A 6,408-nucleotide genomic window follows, 5' to 3' on the forward strand; every position below is an offset into this window, starting at 1 on the left:
CTGAAAAAAGTGATTTGAACTGTACTTCTGAATACCAAAACTTTCAAAATGTTAACATGCTTACATCTTTTATTACTATTTCTGCATCTATTCATTACATTTTCAGAAGGAAATGTAGCAAGCTGTTGGCAGTAATCAGTTTGATACCAAAAATGAGCATTTGCTTTTGGTAGCTTTCAAATGAACTCAAAGAGCAGCAATTTGTGCAGATGTCACCAAAAATATTCCAATTATTCTGCAGATGTAAATGGTCGGTATTGCTATTTGATTCTTAAAGGTTTTCTTTAATAAGCAGATTAAATAGCTCTTTCAGCCATAGCGAAAAAGCTCAGGAAAGAGGCTGTATCTTTTATGCCCTCGTGACTCTCATTTAGCCACAGTGTATTTCCTGACAATATAAACTAGACGGTCATATTCAGAGCATACCAACATATATAAAAATGTGTGTGTGTATGTATGTGATTAATGCTAATTTTAAAAATTTCTTTATTCTGCAGAACTAATCTTGAACTCATAGTTCTTCATAAATGAGACATTTCAGACTAGCATGTATGCACTGTTCCCATTATGTGATAAAAAGCACATACACAAAATCTGACTTATACAGTTCATCAGTACATTTTATCCTATTCAAAATCTTCACAACAATGGCTGAGGCTTTTCACATTCATTATAAATACTCAGACGTTGTCTATGGGAAATATCTATCCTCTGACATGCTTTAACAAAGTAGCCAGTCCCATCCGAAGCACATACATGGTTAATCAGAAAGGACATTATTAGTGCATATAAAATGCTACTAACAATTTCTGCAAATTTCCAATAATATTTAGAATCCCAGAAAGTTCTTTTACATTGCTATTGAAATGGATTCACATTATACATCTGCCTTTTTATTTAGGGAATAAGGAAAATTGAATGAATAAGATGAAGTGAGCTGTATAACTGGTTTTACTCAGAAGTTCCTCAGTTCTTCCTGACTTGCCATCAACCAGAACACTAGCATACAAAGTATTGTTTAGAACATGATCATCATAACGCTTAAGTTAGATAAGTAAATACTTTCAGTGAAATTAAAAATTGCTTGTCACTTGGCTATACTGCTGTAACTTTGAAGCACAGTCTGTTCCAATTAGTTGCACCAACAAGGAGTTGACAGCCACTTGGATATTCAGAATTTCCAAGTTTCTTGCAAGCAGGTGTTTCCAAAGCATGAAGCTTTGACAAATGAAAATTATCTGAAGAAATCAGTTTGAGCCAGGCAGTTACTAGAGTGGAAAATTCAGCTTATGCACAAGACACAGTTACATTACTTCAAACTTTTTAGTATTTTTTTTCTGTTCGAAAGCTGGTAGTATTTCATGCCGTGCTGTGAACCCTTGACTGTTGATGTTCTGCTGCTTCCTCCTTGCAGGATGCTTTGATTTAATTTCATCTATTGTATGCAACCATGAAAAGAATGCTGGTTTATTTCACCGTCTCATTTCCTGACAACGACTCCAGCATGTGGACAGTCTGTGCAGCCACATCTCCAGCTTCCCTTGTCATTTCTTTTATACAACTCTTGTTACGTTTCACTTTTCCTTACCTACTGAAGGAAGTGTTGATGCTGATGCCTTTGTGTTATACTGGAAAAAATAAATGCTTTTTGCTTACCTTATCAGTGTGTTCTGGCGGAATATAGAAATGGAGCAGCAAATCAACAGAGCTGTAACCTGTTGCTGAAATGACTCAGATAAGAGTATTACTTCAATCTAGTTCATATGCATTTCCAAAATATACTTTTAAGCATAGGAAAATATTAGGGGTTTTATTTTTTAGCTGTATTGCTAAAGATTTTTTTTTTTCCTTTTTGGAAGGGAGAGTGTGTTACACGTATCGATTACTTTTTTTAAACTGCTGAATATTTTCAGTTTTGGCATTGAACAGACTTTATCAAATTTTTTGATCTGTCCCTCCGAAGTGGTAATTGTTTTCTGCATCAGAGAGTTCCTTAAATCTCTTATATCCACTGAATTGCTGGCACAAAATCATGCTAGTGTATGGTATATAAATTGTAGGAGAGCAGCAAAGCCATTGATTTCTTGGGTTGGTTTAGCTGATTAATTGTTAGAAATTTTAAGAGCTTTGAATGAGAATGTCAGTATTCACGGTGATGTAAAAGGGTGATGGATAGTTTTCAATGGCAAAAATGGTAGTAATCTTCAGGGTCTCAGTCTGGGAGAAGTTAATGAGTTAGCCTGAAACTTTGTGATGTGTTTTTTAAGAAGATAGCACAAATGATGTTACTGATTCTCATCTTTCAGCCATAAATTGCTAGTCTGACTTCAACAGATTTACCCCTGACTGCAGTAATGCCTAGTGACCAGAATCAGATTCACTGTCTTTATGTTTTATAGTATGTTTTTAACAAGCTGTGAAAAATGATATAGTGTGGGAATGGTGGTGATTTTAGCCATCCTGTCAGTTTTAAAGTGGTGTCATTTTTCTTGCAAGCTGAGGTGGAACTGGGTTCTGACCAGTGAACACTAGATATGGTGGAAGCATTGGATGTACAAAAACTGGGATAGCTTTTTCCTTTATTACGGGTGTGCAGCTACTCACATGTACCTACCTGTCAGCTAGCTTACAGTCCTTTTACATGCTCAACATTTGTTCAGCTGTAAAAAATAGTTTGTTCATCTAGTCATTAAGCTGCTAAATCTGGAAAACACAGCCGTGTCTTTCATGGTGTGAACAACAGAGGTGGAAGTACTTGCCTAACTTTTCACATCAGTGAATCGCAAAGTGTTTAGCAGTGAACAGTTTCATGACATAGCTGCAGCCAGAGATTCCAGCTGCTCTAGAAATTTTTCTGAGAAAATTAAATTTTTTTCTTTATATGCCACAGAAATAGGAGTTTTAAGAAAAATCAAAACCTTTAATTACCATCTTGATAATAGTTTGGACTTTGTGTCACCTTGGGTAGCAGAAACTCCTCATGGATACTAGTCACAGGGATCAGAAAACTATTTTTTTTTTGGTGCTAAGATGCACAGACACTTTCCATTGGTTTTTGTGTGGCCCATAAAGTGACAGTAGCACAAGGCCTCGGCAAGGGCATGTTCCTCCTCAGCTCCCCTTGGTCTTGTATGTCTCCAGTATGTCTCAGTGAATGTCTAAACCCCCAGAGTTTCTGTAAAAGTGAGCAAACATTATTTCACATTGTTAGGCTAACAGATTAGCTCCATAAGTGTGCTTAATACATACTCATGTAGTAATGCTGTCTTTGACTTTTGGTCTTAAAATACAGTACTGAGTGTTTTCCAGTTAGAAGTTATCCATTCTGCTGTTTGTTGGTAGTTGTTCTAATAGAGCATCCCGTGTCCATCATGGGCTTGCCTTGTATACCCCTCTAATGTAAAAAGGTTCAGCTGACTTACAGCTAATAAATCACCCAGCGGAATAAATGTTGTTGGGCTAAATTGGAACCAAACTGAAAAATGATTTTATTTCTGCTTCCTAGCTTTGTTGGAAATAGTTTCCTTTCAGATTTCAGATGAATTTGTATAATATAGAGATAGCTCTTGGAAAAACAGATGCTTAAAGGAGGAGTGCCACTCGTAGAGGCCGTCAAAAGCGTGGCCAGCATGAACTCTGTGTTCAGTTCAGCTTGACAAAACAATGCATTTTCTGGGCACATTTGAGCATCACTTGACATGCCATGAGTCAGAAGTGAGTTGCAGCTGCAGATTGACTTAAGTGCAGGCTGTTGAAGAACTTCTCCCGGATGTCTTACCGAAAGTGAAAGCAGCTCCTGTTGTTGCTTTCACTGTTTGGTAAGAGAACAGCCCATGAGGGTTTGGTATCTATTAAAACAACAAAGTGCAACTGAGGATGGGTACAATCATCAAGACCTCTGTCCTGACCTTTGCACATGGCCTGTTTGCAAGATGATCAGCGTTCTTTAAATTCTCTGTTGAAATTCACTGTATACAAGGCTTTGGTGTTAGTTCCAAATAATAAATTTCCCTTAAAACAGATTAATTTCAATTTTATGGGAAATTGTAGAGTTCAAGAATTTAGTCATAGCGTAGCTAAATAGAATATTGTAAAGTAAAATGATGACAGACCACTGTTAAAAATAAATTCAAAGTAATTAATTCAGGCATCGCCTTCCCACAGGTGATTTTGTATATATGAAAATATGGTTAATTGCCTTTCTGGTCTTTGTCTGGAATCTCAACATTTTTGTTAATGATTTAATAAAAGTAATTTTGAGACCTTCTGTACATTTTAGACACTAAAAGTGAAGGCACACCCTTGCTTTTTCAGGCTTGGTGTCATCATCCTGCAGCAGTCAGGAAGGAACAGCCTTGTGGCTCACAACAACTTCTAGTTGTGATGTTTGGGGTTTTTTTCTAACGACAGAGAACTTGTTTTCTTGATGTTATTAGTTGGAATCTAGAAGTTCAGAAAATTTGGTTTTGAAACTGTTTCCTGGTTAGGGCAATTGTAAGCTTTCATAAATGCTCTCAAGTTTCTTGTTTAGACATTTCTAACTTTAGTTCATTACTACAGACTGCACAAAAGTGGTTCTTTCTTTTTACTAGTTGCCATTTTAACTTTTGAAGTTGGTTATTAAAAAAGGTGTTTGAAAAATGATTTATTGATAGTTGCATTTATTAAGGCAACTTCCAGTTTTAATTGCATACTTCAAATGCTGCTGTTCTGATGCAGAAATAACAGTTTGATTTTCTGATACTTAGGGATAGTTAATATCTATTTGCTTTTTATTTCATTTGTGTAATTGTTCATGTCCTGTAGGTTTGTTACATTGCTCACCTACTTGTTACTAGCCTCCTTGAAAGCTCTCTGAAAAACTAATTAATGTAAATGTTAAAAAGAAAGTGAAGTTCCGTTGCAAGAAGAAAGGAAGGAAAAGCATTGAAAAGGAGGTGAGAAAGGGAAAAGAAGGGAGCAATACAGCACCGTTTAAACCAAGGAATTTTAATGTAGAGCTTGTGTTGTACCTGCAAGGGGAAGGGAGATGGGGATGCCATGAGGAAGAATCGGGGAGAAGGTTATAAATGTTGGGAGACATCAAGTTTCTTTTGGGTCTGCAAGTTCCTGTAGAAGAGCAAGAAAGAGGAAGGGAAGTTTTGATGTTTATTATTTACTTCAGAACACAAGTTTCTTCTTCTGCAATACCCTGATGAATGCTGGGGACTGGGATGAGGCTGAGGATCAGGCTAGTATGCAATTGTTTCCTTATGCCTAGCTGGACTAGACACTAAGCATTGCAGGGGTGGGGTGGAAATTCACTATTGTCAATCTTGTATCCTTCTGCAGTCAGTGCATTAAATAAGAATTAAATAAGAGATGGTGAGTGAGGCGTTAGTCATTTAAAAGAAGGAGGTGGGTGCCTTCTGCAAGAGTCTTGCAAGGTCTTTTGGTAGTTTCAGGCATGCCTCAACTGTTACTTTAAAAGGACAAAATTAGAAGATAAATGTTAGAGAGACTTCACGAAAAAACACTCCCCTGCAAACCAAGGCTCATCTAACCATTTTCTCTTGAAGTGCACTAGTTTTGAACGATTCATTGCTGTGGAAGTGATGAGCATGTCAGTATGCAGTTTGGCCAGCATTGTACATGTTGCAGCAAAGGTTAATATGCTATGGCTCAAAGTTGTCATTCTGGAATAACAAGAATAAGCCGTATGTTAAAATGCCCTTATTTTGTGGTTTTCATCGTGATTTAGATTTATTACTACCTTAAAAAGAAAACGTGGGTAGTAGGAAGAGAAACAACAGAAGTTTCTTGTTGAAGTGGTATAGCACTTAGTACACATGTGGTCTCTGAGAGGTTTCTATCATGCTGCTTTTTTTTCCTTGCAGAAGACCCATAATCGCATAATAAAATATTAATACCACTGGTCTTAAAAGATTTAGCTCCTAGCATGAGAATATGTAACCATGGTGCTCAGTGTGTATGATACATGAAGCTCCTGAATGTACTGTGACTGTATAATAGACACAGTTGTTCTAGTCTTAAAATTAAATGTGGTGTTCCAAGCATGCACTGTAATTAGATGCTACTTATAGAGAGATGTGTTAAAAACTATTTTGCAAAAGCTTGTACATGCTAAAAGATATAATTTCTCTTCTTTGTCATTTGGGACAGAAATGTGGTTACCATTCATGCAGTCCAGAGACTTACTTGCATTCTGTTTTGGTTTGGTTTTTTAAATTTTTTATGATACAGTTTATACAAATAACTGCTCTAAGAATCTTACCTTTGTCCTGGCATACAGGCAAACTAAGAAGGCCTCTACTACAAATGAAGAGCTACAGCTGTGCTTAATATCTTTATGATCCCCTCCTCGACACCCCCCCCCCCCCCCCCCCCCCCCCCCCCCTCCCCTCTCTA

The sequence above is a fragment of the Haliaeetus leucocephalus genome, unplaced genomic scaffold (genome assembly GCF_000737465.1).
Source record: "Haliaeetus leucocephalus isolate CR32 unplaced genomic scaffold, Haliaeetus_leucocephalus-4.0 Scaffold598, whole genome shotgun sequence".
NCBI classification, from domain to species: domain Eukaryota; kingdom Metazoa; phylum Chordata; class Aves; order Accipitriformes; family Accipitridae; genus Haliaeetus; species Haliaeetus leucocephalus.